Below are 16,928 nucleotides of genomic sequence, written 5' to 3'. Positions count from 1 at the left end.
TAGAGATGAGGAGGGAGAACCCTCTGGGAATGGTTGATAGCCTTTGAAAAGTTACAGAGGTTGGAAATAGAATGTTCAGTTTGCTTGGAGTATAGACTACATGAGGATAAACAACAGGCTGGAGCCATACTGTAAAACGTTTGAAATGCCACAAAAAATTCTACTGCTTCTGTTCTAGAGGGTGTAGGAAGCCACGAGATTACTGGCAAGGGAATGGCAAAGTCAGAGCTGAACTTTAGAAACAGTAAGTAGAACAGGGAGATTTAGAGGCAGGGAGACCAATTACAAGACACTATTAGAAGAGCAGACTTGTCCCTGAGGACGATGAGGACTTGAACTAGGGTGATTGTGATACAAAGCAGAGATGAGGCAAAGATGAGAGATATTGATGAAGTTCACAAGTCTCTTGGTGAGATTTGTTTATCAAACTCAGAAAAAGTTACAAAGGCTGATATCCAGTAAAACATTCAATTCCCTGCCCCATTAATGGAATGAATACTTCATAACCTCCTTTATCCCAGAAAATTTAAGCAACTCTAATCTATGTCCTATATTATCTTATATCCTTGGAAAATATACCAGGATATACTGGTGATCTTGGAAAAGCCATTTCACTGCTTTGGGCTTTCTTTCCTTATCTGTAGAAATGAATGCTTCAGACTAGATGATTTCAAATGTCCCTTCCACTTCTAAATCATAGCTCTCGTGGTGATCTATATAGTAATGAAATTTAATTTTCTGATTGCAAGTGCCATGGCAAAGGGTCACACTTTCAGACTGAGGAGACTGTTTTGGTGTCCTTGCCCCAATTATCAAATCAAAGTAGATGATGAAGAAAATTATCCAGGTTAATCAGGCAAAATTCTTGGTTTGCCTGTTTTTATTTGAATTATCTAAGTTAATATAATCACAAAAGAATTTTACCTTGCTTGAATTATTCATATCCCCCCTCCCATTCTTTTGATTTGTTTGTTTTTTACAAATCTCAAAGACTTAGTGTCAAACAACTTCAAATTTAAAAGACAATCTTGAACTTGCCAGTCTCATTTTGGAAGGAAAAAAAACGCTTATAACTGATTCTAAAAAGAGAGTAAAAGGATAATTGTGAGCTTCAAAAATAAGGCAAATTCAGAGCAGTACCACATTTTATTTTGTTTTGAAAATTCCTTTGAAAAGAAGTAACAGTTATCTAAAGATTTTTTTTTTTAAATAAGTTCACAGACCTCCAGGTTGAGAACCCCTGTTATAGAGGCACCATGATTACGTATAAGGATGGAAAGGACCATGTTTTCTGCCATTATACACATTAGCAACCTATTCCTGAAATGCATGTTGTTATTGTAGATAGGTCAAGGGTCAGAAAACCATGATAGAAGTGTCACTCATCCCTTCACTCTAATAATAGAAGTGTTTTAGTTTCATAATTATAAGGTTGATGAAGTCTCTCTCCAGTCCCAGACTGAAATTGCGCTCTAATGGCTTGTAATTATCCATCTCTGCTAAACACACCTACAATAAGAAACAAGTTCTGGGTTTGACTCCACTAATGAACCTGTAAGCTATGACAAGGGCATCCTTAGACAGCCAAAATAAGTGCCCAGAGATAATACCACCTAGTTTCTTTCAGGTTGGCCATTACAAACCTTTTATTTCACATTATGCTGAAAAAGACTCTGCCTCCTTAAAGCCCAGGCTCCCTGTATGGGTTTATTCTTAAATACAGCAGGTGCTGACCTAGTGAAATGAGAAATTCTATGTCAGAGATAACAGACAGCCTGATGATTGTGCTTTTCCTTTCTAAAATACAACCTGAGGACTTAGCATTCACATCTGGGACAAGAATGCTTGAGTGTCCTGGCCGTAATTTACACAGGCTTGCACATTAAATGAAAGATATTGACTAGCAAAACTTTTTTTTTTAGAATTCATAGGAATGCTTCAGATTAAAAAAAAAAAAAAAACCTTAACCTACTAATCAAAGGCTCAAATCTCAAAAACCAAAGGAAATCAATCTTTGGGTGTTTTCCATGCTAGTTGTAGTGAAGAAAATTAACCTATTAGTGGATAAATTCAGGGAAGTAGATGAAATGCCTAGGAAAATGCAGTAATAGCACTTACATTTGTCTCCGCTCCTCACTCAAGTGGTCTCCTGAATTGTCTAGGTTGAAACATGTGTTGTATTTTATACTGGAAAGAAAACTCTGCTTGGAGATAGAAGACTTGGGTTCAGGTCCTGATCGTTTCTTATTCGTTTTGTGACCTTGATTTGAGCAAGTCCTTTAATCTCTCAACTTCACTTTCCCCATCTGAAAAGTGGAGATCTTGTCTATCCTTTACAGGATGTAGTAAAATACATTGTATGATGTTATTTATTATAGACTTTTGTTATGGTATTACTAATAGTAATTTAACTTGGATTCAACACTATTTTTAGGCTATAAGTTTCATTATTTCTTTTTAAAGTTTTTAAATCTATTTAAAATTAAATAGAAAATAAGAAAAAAAATTGCCATGTACACAGCAGAATATGGGAAGAGGATTGAATATAAAGCAATAAATTTCCATTTCAAGAAAACCTATATAATGAACACTACACATTAATATCAAAGCTGGCCATCTTTTCTTTCCTTCCTTGCCTGTTTTCTTTTGTTCTCTGCTATGCCTTTTAACTTATTTCTCCTTTCCTACCTCTTCCTGACCCCCTGCTACAATTAAGTGTGGAAATATATATATGTGTGTGTATGTATGCATATAAGTAAGTGTGTATATAAACATATATACACACATACATAGATAACCATAAATATATACATATACATATACACTCAAACATATGTGCTTAAAACCATATTGTGCTTATTCCACTTGTCATCTGCTTTTTTGATGATGAATAACATCTTCATTCATCAGTCCAAGTTTTTCCATATTTTTCTAGATCTACCAGCTCATCATTTCCTACACCACAACAATATTCTGAGTCAACTTAGAATTCCTCCTATTCCTGCTCTTCCTTCTTCCAAGCTTCTCATGTGAATCAATGTCATAGTTTGGGGATGGAGGAAGGAATGACAGGCGAGAGCCTCTATTCTAACTTTTAAAACCTTTTTTCCTCCCTTCTTCCCAACACTGGCAGTTTTAGCCTCACTGGCTTTCTCACTGGCTCCTGAATGGCCTCAAAATCATTCTACTCTTTGACAAAGCACAAGGACTAGCCTCCCTGAGTGTTAGTGATTTTTCAGTATTGTTGAATCAAGGAAAAGGAGAGCCTTTCTGTCTTGAGCAGATGCTTTCTTTTTTTTTTTAAATTTATTTATTTAACTTTTAACATTAATTTTCACAAAATTTTGGGTTCCAAATTTTCTCCCCATTTGTCCCCTCCCCCCACCCCTAAACACCGAGCATTCTAATTGCCCCTATCACCAATCTGTCCTCTTTTCTATCATCCCTCCCTTCCCTTGTCCCTATCTTCTCTTTTGTCCTGTAGGGCCAGATAACTTTTTATACCCCTTTACCTATATTTCTTATTTCCTAGTAGCAAGAACAGAACTCGACAGTTGTTCCTAAAACTTTGAGTTCCAACTTCTCTTCATCCCTCCCTCCCCACCCATTCCCTTTGGGAAAGCAAGCAATTCAATATAGGCCAAATCTGTGTAGTTTTGCAAATGACTTCCATAATAGTTGTGTTGTATAAGACTAACTATATTTCCCTCCACCCTATCCTGCCCCCCATTGCTTCTATTCTCTCTTTTGATCCTGTCCCTTCCCAAGAGTGTTGACTTCAAATTGCTCCCTCCTCCCGTTGCCTTCCCTTTCATCATCCCCCCCACCTTGCTTATCCCCTTCACCCCCACTTTCCTGTATTGTAAGAGGTTTTCATACCAAAATGAGTGTGCATTTTATTCCTTCCTTTAGTCGAATGTGATGAGACTAAACTTCATGTTTTTCTCTCACCTCCCCTCTTTTTCCCTCTACTAAAAAGTCTTTTTGTTTGCCTCTTTTATGAGAGATAATTTGCCCCATTTCATTTCTCTCTTTCTCCTCCCAGTATATTTCTCTCTCACACCTTAATTTCATTTTTTAAAGATATGATCCCATCCTATTCAATTCACTCTGTGCTCTTTGTCTCTCTGTGTGTATGTGTGTGTGTGTGTGTGTGTGTGTGTAATCCCACCAACTACCCAGATACTGAAAAGTTTCAAGAGTTACAAATATTGTCTTTCCATGTAGGAATGTAAACAGTTCAACTTTAGTAAGTCCCTTATGACTTCTCTTTGCTGTTTACCTTTTCATGCTTCTCTTCATTCTTGTGTTTGAAGGTCAAATTTTCTTTTCAGCTCTGGTCTTTTCATCAAGAATGCTTGAAAGTCCTCTATTTCATTGGAAGACCATTTTTTCCCCCTGAAGTATTACTCAGTTTTGCTGGGTAGGTGATTCTTGGTTTTAGTCCTAGTTCCTTTGACTTCTGGAATATGATATTCTATGCCCTTCGATCCCTTAATGTAGAAGCTGCTAGATCTTGTGTTATCCTGATTGTATTTCCACAATACTTGAATTGTTTCTTTCTAGATGCTTGCAATATTTTCTTCTTGACCAGGGAGCAGATGCTTTCAAAATTACATACTCTTTCTCTCAATGGGAGCACAGATCAGAATGGAAGCTTAGACCAAATTCAAGATAGGGATTAGTAGATCATATCTCATGAAAAGGTATTTAGGCTTTTTCCTCCTGCTACTCTGTTTTGACAAGATATCTTCATACTTACTATCTTTGTAATTCCTCCTTTTCTTTCTGAAGATGTTGCAGAAGTGTAGATAAACAAATTTATCTAACAACAGCCTTGCCATTTATTTACAGGAATATGGAATCAGGACAAGATCATTTAATATACACATTTATCTGAGTTTTTCTATTAGCCTGGTCAACCAAGAACAGGGCAGTTTCTTGGCATGTTTTCATTTGAACAAGTCCATTGACAGTTGGGATCAAAAGATATCAAGAAAGATTATTATTCAGGAAAAAAAAATCTTACCTTTAACACACTTAGGATCCATAGGAATACAGTTACAAAACACTCTTCACACAAAAACTAATCTATACAATTGGGGAAATATTAATTGCTTGTGGGCATGCCAAGCCAATGTAATAAAAATGACACTACCACCTAAATTGATTTACTCGTTCAGTGCCATGCCAAATGCATAATCCATGACAAACTACCAAATTAATACTTTATAAAAGGTAGGAAAAATAATAAAATTCATCTGAAGGAACAAAAGGTTGAGAATATCAAGGGAATCAATGAAAAAAATATGGAGAAAGACCAGTGATACCAGGTTTTAAACTAAACTACAAAGTGGTAATCATAAAAACAATTTTATATTGAATAAGAAATGAAGTGGCTAATCAATAGACTAGATTAAGTATATAATATACAGAAGCAAATGAGCATAGTAAAATGATGTTTGATAAACCCAAAGATCACTACTGCTGGGATAAGAACTCACTATTTGACAAAAGTTGCTGAGAAAACAGGAAAGTAGTCTGACAGAAACTAGGAATAGACAAATATCTCACAAGCTCAAAAGGAGTACATGATCTATCTATCTGTCTGTCTGTCTCTGTCTTTCTATCTCTAATCTACCTATTTTTCATCTATCCATTAATTTATTTATCAATCTATTTTTCAGTGACGTTTCTCTTGTACTCCCAAAAGAGTCTGGCCAATCGATAGAGGTTTTGGAAATAAATCTTATAGTCTTTGCCATCCACTTCTTACACCAAGATTTTTTTTTTCAGTAGATTTCCTGTCTCCATTGGCACTGTCTCAAATGGAAATAGTGGCTCTTCTCAAACTTGATGTACTTCAGGAAGTATTCATACAGCCAAAGTTTGGGTTGTTTCCCATAAATTTCTGGTAATAGGAAGAAGTACAGTTTCCAATGTCTTGTCCACATACTTCTCTTTGGTAATCACCTTGTGTTCCTTTTCTAGTGCTATTGTAGGAGTCAGTTCTAGGTAGGTTTTCTGTACATGGTTGACTTCATGCTTGCATTTCTGACTGTGGTTGATCTCCCCACTCAGGATGCTCCCTCAGCTCACCTAGCTACTTCTCAGAGTTCTTCAGAACAGATTTTTTCATCGTCTGGTTCAAGGCTGGAAGATTCTTGCCCATCCATTCATCCAACCACCGTTAAAGCCCACCCCTCATCCTTCTGGGTCATTTACATGGCAATGAATCAACCTTGGCTGAGAGTCAAGTATTACCCGGAGGGTGGAAGTAGATTTCTCCAAACCAGGCCACTGAGGAGGTACAGCCTGAGAGTGATCAGGTCTCCTCAGTTGCTGTTTTTCCCCCACCCCAGTGACCCCAGTCTCCCCCTCCCTCGTGACTCCAATCACGGCAGCTGCCACTGAGCTTGCTTGCCACTGCCTTGGAACCTGTTGGTAGGGACGTGACTCTGGGTACCAGATTTAGCCATAAAGGGTGATGTCATAAGAAAATTAAGAGAATAGAGAAAAAAAATCACCCATCAGATCTATTAATAGAGGAATAGTTCATGATCAAACAACAGACAAAAAGTATCATGGGAGATAAAATGAACAATCTTTATTAAAACAAAAAGGTTTTTCAGAAACAAAATCAAAAGCTGTCAAAATTAGAAAGGAAGAAAGAAACTGAAGGGTGGCAGGGAGGAGGGATTTTACAGGAAATTCCTCTGACAAAAGTCTCACTTTATAAACATGTAGAGAACTGAGCCAAATTTATAAAAAAAAAAAAAAAATTAAGTGCCATTCTCCAACAGTCAAAGGATATGAAAGGTAGTTTTCAGAAAAAGAAACCAAAGCTCTCAAGAAGTATATGAAAAAAAGCCCCAAATCACCAAAAATAGTGAAATGCAGATTTAAACAACTCTGAGGTCCCTCCTCAAGTCCATCAGATTGACTAAGATGACAGAAAAGGAAAATGACTATACTTGAGGGACTGTGGAAAAATACCAGCACTGGTGCACAGCTGGTGGAGGTGTGAGCTAGTTCAGCCGTTCTGAAGAACAATTTGGAACTGTGCCCATAAAGCTATAAAACTGCATCCCCTTTGACCCAGTAAAACCTATTCCAGGTCTGAACCCCAAGAAGATCAAATAAGAAGGAAAAGGACTCACATATACAAAAATATTCACAGCAACTCTTTTTTGTGGTGGAAAAGAATTGGAAACTGAGGGGATGCCCATCAGTTGGGGAATGGCTGAATAAATTGTAGTATATGACTGTGATGGAATACTATTATGCCATAAGAAATCATAAAAAGAATGATTTCAGAAAATCCTAGGAAGACATATGAATTGGTGCAAAGTGAAGTTAGCAGAGGTAGGAGAATATTGTATACAGTAGGAGCAATACCGTAACGATCAATTGTGAAACACTGTACAGAATACATATATTGCTCCTCTCCTCAGTGAATGGGGGAGGAGTAAAGGGAGGGAGAGAATTAGGAACTGAAAATAAAAATTAAATTTAAAAATCTTACTCCTATTACAATTTTTCAGCTTTCTGTAGTACCTATATTTTAGTGAGAGTTTTCCCCCTAGAAGAGGGGATCTTAACCTGGGATCTGTGAATTTAATATCTTGATAATATATTTCAATGTAATTGGTTTCAATGTAATTGTAATATTGTGTATTTTATTTTATGTGTTTAAAAGCATTATTCTGAAAGAGACATTACGGACTTCACCAAACTTCCATGACATACAAAAGAAGTAAAAAAACCTGACCTACAATAACCACAAAAGCTAGTTGAGACTTACCTTGTGAACGGGAAACCAGATTTACATATCTATATCTATCTATCTATCTATCTATCTATCTATCTATCTATCTATCTATCTATCTATCTATCATCTATCTATCTATCTATCATCTATCTATCTATCTATCAATATTTGCCAAGGTTACAGGGATGACACCATCACTCTAGACAGAATATTCAGGATTGGCTTTTTTTGGGGGGGTGGGAGGAGGTAGGGAATTGACACAACATAATGCAGAGTTTTCCTAATACTGGTGTTGATCCCATAGGACAGTCTTTCAAGAGCTTGGAAGGGAGAGAGATGTGCAAAAACTATGTCCTATATTATTGGATATCTTAAAGCAAGACTCCCATATAAATACATTCATTTTTTCCATTGAAAACAAAGTCAACAAAACAAAACCAACATGGTGAGAATTTGTTGCGCTGATTGGGAGTTGTAGAAAGGAGCAAGCCAGGACGGGCCAGCATCAAGGCTATAAACTGAAGTGTGGAGACAAGTAGTTTATCCTTTCTGCCTCCCTTCTTTTCCAAATTTTCCTTCCCTGTGAGGCCGTGGCCTCCACCACACTTAAGGAGATAGTGCATTCCAGTGATAATCAGATAGCTTCCACCAGTCCTTCCAAGTTGTATCTGGAGCTAGAGATCTTTGATACCCTTGTCTCTCCTTCTCCAAGGCTTACAGTCTATCAAACAGATGGGAGGGTCAAGAATCCTGACTGTTATAGCCCTGCTGAGGGGCAGGGTGGCAAACTGAAACTCTTCCCATGCCCCTGGTTTCAGATGCCTAATACATCCCTGTGGGCAAGTTTGAAGTGTGGAGGAGGAGGGGATCATAAACCCTCTCAGGTTTGCTCCCTGGATAAGTGGAAAAGTGGGAAAAGTGATAGATCTGTAGCCAGAGGTTTAAAAAAGAAAGTTTTGGGGGTTTACAACTTTGGGTAAGTCATTCACCACCCTACTTCTTTTTCCTCAACTGTAAAAAATGGTGGTTGGATTTCAAAGGTCTCATCCCTGTGAGCCTATGCCCACAAATGCAGCACTTTAGTAATACTTATCATATGTTTAGGGTTTTTTTGTTTGTTATAAAATTGTAGTACATTCTTAATTTTATTTGAACAAAAACCAAACTAACAGAATTATTTATTGGCATAGATAGTTTTACAAGAGATTGTGGGGAGCAACTTTTGTTGTTGTTGTTAAAAAAGAAAGAAAGGGGTATTTCTACATAAAGTCAGTGGAAACCAGTGAGTTAAGGGCTCCCAATAGATTTTCACCCTTTTCAAACCTAGAGGGAAGCCAGTAGTCAAATGTACCCTTACACTGAGTACATGTAGCTGCCACTGCAGGAGCTCACAGAGCTCCTGGACTTCTCTTTGGAGATGATAACTAAGTACCCATTCTGCTCTCTAACAGAGTTTTGATAAGGCACTAGTGAGATTATGTGCTATATTCATGAAAACACAGTTCACAAAATACAATTTCACAAAAAACTGTCATGCTGTATGCACATGTAAGATTATTGTTATAATGAAAGTCAAAAGTGTGTGACACACATAAGAGTTATAAAGATTCAGGGAATGAGAAAGACTATTTTGAATTGGGGTAGTAAAAGTTGACCCAGCCTTGGTAGCAACTTCCAGGCTCAACAGATGCCTTTGAAGTGGCCTGTACTTTGGGGCATCTTAAAATGCTCCCTGATGTGGGGAGTACTACAAATGAATGAAGAAAAAGAAATATCTACTTGTCCATTATATTTCTTTTAAAATTTTTCTTATTTTTATCTTGAATAGAACCACTACCAAATATAACGACCATTTCTCCATGCATAGTAGAACAGAAAAAGAAAATTGTACAAAAAACTGTACAGTGTGCTTTTATTTTTAAAATATATAATAAATCCTGGTTTTCAGTGCCCTCCTTGGCATGGATGAATGAAAATCTGTAAGGAATGCTTCTTCTCTGCTCATGATTGTGGAGGATCACTGCCACATAGATAAAGGATGAAGGCCTTTGGACAGTTCTTACAATTCTAAAGTTTTGGTCAGAAGAGTTACTTTTCTAAAGAATAAATGAACATTCAGGATTATTCTTCTTCCCTCTCTGGGTTGTTGGAATAATAGCATTTATATAGAACTTTAAGATTTATAAAACACTTTATACATGGTATCTCACTGGATCGTGGCAAAAACTCTAAGAAAAAGGTGCTGTTGTCATCTTTGATTTTGCATACAGGAAAACTGAGACAGAGAGATTAAGGTACTTGCCCAGGGTCACACAGCTAGCAATTGTCTAAGGCAGGATTTGAGCTTAGATCTTCCTGACTCCAAATCAAGTGCTCTATCTTTTATGTCACCTATCTAAGTATGGACTAATCATAACAGCTTTGATGAAAATATGACATTAACAACCTGAAAAAAATTGGGGTGGGGGATAAGATCTAGCATACATGAAAGGAAGCATTTATTAAATACTTTCTATATAACCTGTACTGTCTCAGGTACTAACAATCAACTAATCAATAAGATTGATTAAAAACCTGCTATGTTCCAGACACTAGGCTAAGTGCTGGAAATATAACAGTAGTGATGAAAGAATTTGGTGGTGAAAGAGAAGGGTGAACAGCATGTACATACATGCATGTTTGTTCAAAACAGATTCAAGGTGATTAGTGAGAGGCAAGGAGAACTGTATAGTATGGGACTATTAGAAGAATAGATTTGGATTCAAATCCCTTTTCAGACACTTAATACTTGTGTCAAACCTTTGTGTCTTATTTCCCTCATCTGAAAAATAAAGGGGTTGGACTCAGCTTTTAAAGTCTTTTGTAGCCCTAAATCAACGATCCTATATTTAGGGGGAAAGTATCCTAATGGTTGGGGACAGGAGTGGGCAATGGGGCAGAGCAGGTGGCCCAAGAAAGGACTTGTGTCAGGAAAGGACTTGTACTGAAGGTGGCATTTAAGGGGAGCCTTAAAGGCATCCAAGAGGAAGAGGTGAGGTAGGAATGCATTCCAGGCAAAAAGGATGACCAGGGCAAAGACTCAGAGATAGAATGTCACCAGTGAGACACAACAGAGGGAGGGACAGTATGGACCATAAAGGGTAGCAATGTGCAATAAGGCTGGAAAGATGGGGTGGGGTTAGATTGTAATGGGTTTTATATGACGAGAGTTTGTACTTGATCCCAGAGTTAACAGGGAATCACTGGAGATTATCAAGTAGAAGAATGACATTCTCAGATCCATACTTTTGGAAAATCACTCTGGCAGCTGTGTGGAAAATGAATTAGAGATGGGATAAAAAATAGTTTGTAGGTGGGGAGGCCAATAAGGAGGCTGTTTTGAACAGGAGGTAGGTTACAAAAGCCTGAACCAATGTAGTGGCTGTATAGAGTTGTTCTCAAAGAGCTAACTATTTGGGGAATTATCATATATTTATCTATATATATCTACATATCTCTATCTGTATCTGAATATATACCTCAAACTAATTAGTCCTAAAATCTGTGATTTCATCTAGGTGGGAACTTCTAACCTTGGTCCAGATCACATGGTCTTAGAAAGTTGCCTGAGGCTTTAGTTATTTGGCCACAACTTTTCATTCTTGTGTTTACTTCCAGTCACCATAGGACCCCTCCTTGTTGGTAGCAGAAAGATTTTACTTTTTACTAGCCTTGGGAGAATTCTCCTTTGCACCACTCCCACTTTCCCCTGCATTCTGGATTCACCAGCTATCAGAGCACCTAGAAGTGTCTGCTTCCACTGCCCTCATCTAGCTGAACTCGAGTCCTTCTGTGGCCACTGTCACATGAGATCTCATATGATCTTCATATCTGTTTTGCTGAATTCAGTTGCTTGGGCTGCCAACCTCAGCAATTGTTGAGTTTGCTACCAGATACCTTGAATTTGTTGGAACCATTGTCACCTGATTCCCCTTCCAGATGCCCTACACCGGATGTTGCTTACTATTGCTTCTGGATCTACTGTAATCAACTTTCAGTCCATCACGTATCTCGTCTTCTAAGAGCCAACATCTCAGCCCACTGTGTGGCCTTTTGGGTAAGCCCTCCAATACTGATATGGACTTTGCCTGTACCTCTGTAAATTAATATGTTCCTTGTCTTGCCCTTATGGTGTGTCCTCCTCTTAATGGCTCTTGGGGCACTAAATAGGCCCTCAAGGTATGGATAAGTAGAACTTGACTATGGTTTTCTCCAGATGCTTGGTATGCATAGGATCCACCAATCTCACAGTAATTGCTTTACACTCACATTTCTATTTAGTTATCTCACCTGTACTCTCACCATCCTTAACCTGGAGCTGTCATTTTATAATATTTCCCAAGGCCTCCCAGTTACCTACCACACTACTCTAGGGAGACATTAATATAAAGGTTATTCAGGTGAGGGGGAGTGCTAAAGTTCATCAAATTGATGAAGGAATTCCCTTCAGCAAACATCCCAAAATCTTACCTCCTAGTAATTAATCTAGAACCTCTCTTGATCTACCCTAGTTAAGGAGAAAGAAAGCAATGAAAGACCTGACCAGACAATATGTGATTCAGGGCCAAATGACCATTTTCAAAGATTTATTGAGATGGGATTCTGTTTTCCTCTTTCTTCTACTTTGAGCTTTATACCCTAAATTAAGGACATATTAATCCTTTATTCATTATTTCTCCAGTGCTTCCTCAGATTTATATTAGTAAATTTCTATTGACATTTGCAGAGCTGGAAGTAAGTTGTAGGGTAATGAATCATTGAAGTGATTGTCTTTATAAGTTAGAGCTAAATATGCTGTACATATAACAAAGGCCTATCCTCCAGTGGATTATCAATTGTAATGCCCATTCAAATCAACATATAGAATTGCACTTTGTAAAACTTTTATTTTGAAATTGCTGTTTTGTGTTTGGCTGACATGAATCCATGGGGAATTAGTTGTAGGGTTGAGGTGGGGAATTATTCCCTTAACTGCCTTAGAAGAAAGGTCACATACTCAATCATAATCCATTCCTAGATGCTTTGATTCTCACACATATCCGCCAATGACTTGATGTAGGACTTAAGCAAGACCTGTGAAACTGTTGAAAGCTCCATGCTTTCTGACTTCAGATAAGCACTCAGAGAGTGAGATATTCAAGAGTAAGTAGGAGAGGGAGAAAGATATTTAAGACTTACAAGGAGACAGACTCTAAGGGAAATTTTTAGCTCAGTATCAATATGTATATCTGTAAAAATTACTTCCATAATTTGAGAGTATAGTTCTTAGCAAAAACTCCAATGACACAGACTCAGAGGAATTCCTACAAATAGGATGAGATTATATTATAAATCAATACCTCCCCAAAGAACCCAGTTTGGACTTAATATGTGGTCATATAGACTTCTCATTTCTCAAATCATCAGGAAAGGAAAGGAGAAGAGAAGAGGAAGGGGAGAAAAAAAGAAGGAAGAGAAAGGAAAGGGGTGAAAGAGGAATGCAGAGGAAAGGGATTGGAAGGGTGGGAGATGGCAAGTCATCATTTGGAATATTTTCTTCTGCCCTTTCCAAAACATTCGGAGCTATAACATAACCCTTGACAATTTATCTAAATTCTCTGAAGAGGTTTCTTGATGAAGGTAGCTCATCAAAAGCTGAGTAGGGGGAAGATGACAAGTCAGAGTATTTTCTGCTGGTCATAGTATTTCCCCCATACTCTCCAAAATCTGATGTTTGTTTTTGTTGTTTTTTCCATCTATACTGTTGTCTTTATGAATATGGTTTTTCTCTTTCTACTGCATGGGAAGGGGCTTGGTTGCTGACACTTTGCTATAAGACATTTGCTATCAGAAGCTCCTGTTTTATCCCTCTATGTTCTGTGATTTGGCCTGTGCCAAAGACTGGCATCTGAATCAAGAAGAATGGTCCACAAGCTAGACTTTAAAATGAGTTGTTACACTCATATATCTTTCTTGGGTTGATGAGTTCTAGCTTTCCTTGTTCTACATGATTGCAATGTCTTCCTTTTCCTTGCACCTTCAAAAATGAGAGTCAGTGGGATTCTGGGGAGTCTGGCTGCAGTTAATGCCCACAGTCACCAGAGGCTAGAGAATGCCTAGAAAAAAGCTGCATACTAGCAAGAAGCTCCTTGGACACCCTTCCCCCTCCCCATGACCAAAACTCTGTGGGCAGAGTTCAAAGGATAGGGCTACCCTAGCTCCAATGATCCAATGATTTTGTCCACCAATAATTTCCAGCATTTGCTTCTTCTTTAATGTTGCAAAAAAAAGATATTGGAATGAAGAAAGTACCAACATCCATATTGACAAGAGCAGTTGAATCAAATGATTCTTTCAGATTGTATTTTCTGTAAGACCTACATATAAAGCCAATATAGGAGAAATATAGAAATATAGAAAGAAATGAAGGCATATCCTAAACATACTTTCTCGAACATTGTTTCCCAACCCATCCTATACTGTGGACTGAGCAGTCAATTAACTAATCAAAAAGCATTTATTAAGTACTTACCATATTCTGGGCCTCCTGCTAGGTCCTAAGAACATAAAGACAAAAAATTAAACACTTTTTATTCTCAAGAAGTTTATATTCAACTGAAGTAGACTATATGCACATTAACAGTAACAACAATAATACACTTAACATTTTTCAAAATACTTTACAAATATTTCATTTGACCCTTACAACAACCCTGGGAGACAGGTGCTATTATTATTCCCCTTTCATAGATGAGGAAAACGAAGCAGACAGATTAAGTAATTTTCCCAGAGTCACACAGCTAATAAGAATCTGAAGCTAAATTTGGACTCAATTCTTCCTGATTCCAGATTTAGCACTCAATTCACTATACCACCCAGCATTGCTTAGCATACACAGAATAAATACCAAAAAAATACAAGGTAGTTAGAGAGAGAGGGCACTAGTAGTTGGGGATATCAGAAAAGGTTTTCTGTAGAAATGGGGCATGACCTCCAACTTCAAGAAGTGAGGGATTCTAAGAGACTGAGGTGAAAAGGCCAGTACAAAAAAATAGGTGATGGAGTGCCCGGGGCGACTCCCGGGCCTTCGCCTTCTACTTACCTATCCCCGGTCTTTGGACGTCTCCGGTCCCTCTCCCGGTTGGGGGAGGGCAATAAACAGGCAGAGCACCCAAAAGGAGTTGCAGTCAGCAAGCTTTATTGCGTTTCCTCTCCTCCAGCTCTCGTGGTCATCCCCTTTTATTATCCCCTGTCTCCTCCCCCGTACCTCCCATGGGCGGGCGAGCTCCTCCCAAGTGCCTCCCCGTGGGTGGAGCCAGCCTGTTACCAGGGCCATCCCAGTACCCCACAAGGGGGCAGGTTCGGACCCTCAGGCATCTGACGGTCCTCACGGGGGACCCCGGTCCAGAGCTGTCCCCCAACATCTCCCCCTTTTTGTTTTACACGGGTAGGTTGGGCGATTCCCCCCATGGGGACCTGCCCTCGCCGTGTCTCAGAGACAAGACATCGCCTTTAAGACTCTCCAGTGCCCGTGTCAATAATTGCAGGAGGCACTTCAGGAGGCACGGCAGGACGAGACACATAAGGACAAGAACTGCAACAGAGGAGAGCACGCCTGGCAGCCAATGCGAGTCCAGGATTCGTTGTAACCAATCGAAGATGGAACGCTCTTCTTGTTCACGCTTTTCCTCAAACGTTCTGGAAAGGTTATTCAGCTGATCAATAAGCAAGTCCAACTGATGGATGTCATCTGTGGCGTTGTAAGCCAGCATAGCCCCCTGGAGGGCTTTGCGGACCGCTGGCCATTGATTGGGGAAGGTTGAGGAATCAATTGGGAGGTTAAGCACGCAAAGCGGGCGATATTTATAATGGCATTGTAACATCTCATAGCGTTGATGTAACACCATTTGGTCTCCTAGCCAAATCACCGTGTCTTGCAGGGCGGTGATTTGGCTTTGGAGGAGATGGTCTATGTGGTCCTGACGGTGCCACGCCGCTACCTCTGATTTCATGAAAGATTGGAGAGTGGAAGCTAATAATTGTCCTTCCTCTATTAGTTGTTGAATCTGAAACTCTTCATAAGGCGGGGAGTCCCTGTGCTAATGCCCAGTAGGTGTCGCCCCTTTGATCCGCGGCTCGCTGCTCTGCGGGAGGTGGCGTTGTACCATTTGGACTGGACAGCCTCGGACCCAGGAAGGAACTGTTGTAAGGCCATCAGAAGTGTGAGCATGGTTATCTCACACTGTTTGCACACCCGCTTTGGACGGTGCCTTCCTCTCCGCCCTTGTCTCCTCCTTGCTTTCGGCTTCTCGCAGCTCAACTGCCCATCGTGTGGGGATCCAGATCTCCGTCCCTGGGTCGGCTCCATCTGGTTGGACACAAAGATACCCCTGACCTCTCGCTATAACTACTCCAGGGCCATGCCATTTGCCTTCTTGGTCCCTCCACTGGATTCGAGCTCCGGTGAGGCAGGCAGTAGGGGCCTTTAACGGCCTTTCCCTTCTGCCTCCCATCTCGTGGAGATAAAATCTTTGTGCGGGGCATGTGCCATCGTCTCGGATTTGCAAAAAATTGTGAGTGAAGACGGCTTGTGCCAGATCACCTCGGGAGAGGCGCCCCGCCGCCCTTACTCCCCCTTTTTGTTTTAACAGAAGAGTTTTTATAGTGCAGTTAGCACGCTCAACAATGGCCTGAACTGTGGGATTATATGGGATGCCAGTAATATGAATAATAGAAAATTCTCTACAAAAGGGGGCAAAGGCAGAGGAAATATAAGCTGGCCCATTGTCTGTCTTTATGGCTCGAGGCACCCCAACCATGGCAAAGCAACCATAGAGGTGGTCGATCACTGCACGGGCTGTTTCCTTAGGCTGTATAGAGGCCATAATAAAATTGGAGGCCGTATCAATACAAACATGTATAAGAACTTTGCCAAAATGTGTTACATCCATTTGCCAAAGATCGTTAGGGAGATCACCACGGGGGTTAATTGCGGTGTCTCGGGCAAGAGGGCGAAATGGGGCACAATTGATACACTGTTTGACTATTTGGCGAGCGTTTTCTCTGGACAATCCATAAAGGCGTCGCAAAGATCGGGCAGATAGGTGATACTTATCGTGGGCTGCCTGTGCTTCTAAAT

At 39.5% G+C, this 16,928-nt stretch overlaps 1 protein-coding gene across 6 annotated transcripts in view; it reads left to right on the top strand.

The window, feature by feature from the left end:
- LOC140527168 (protein unc-93 homolog A-like) overlaps positions 1-16,928 on the top strand; it is a 262,533-nt gene that overhangs the window by 190,121 nt on the left and 55,484 nt on the right. For 2 of the 6 annotated variants that reach the window (XM_072643884.1, XM_072643885.1), the window contains exon 2: positions 11,750-11,867. The exons of the other annotated variants lie outside the window; for them this stretch is intronic. The gene's annotated coding sequence lies outside the window, so the exon portion shown is untranslated. The remainder of the gene's footprint in view (positions 1-11,749; positions 11,868-16,928) is intronic. 6 annotated transcript variants of the gene reach the window in all.

The sequence above is a fragment of the Notamacropus eugenii genome, chromosome 2 (assembly GCF_028372415.1).
Source record: "Notamacropus eugenii isolate mMacEug1 chromosome 2, mMacEug1.pri_v2, whole genome shotgun sequence".
Classification (NCBI taxonomy): Eukaryota; Metazoa; Chordata; class Mammalia; order Diprotodontia; family Macropodidae; genus Notamacropus; species Notamacropus eugenii.
This window is presented reverse-complemented; position numbering and strand designations above follow the sequence as displayed.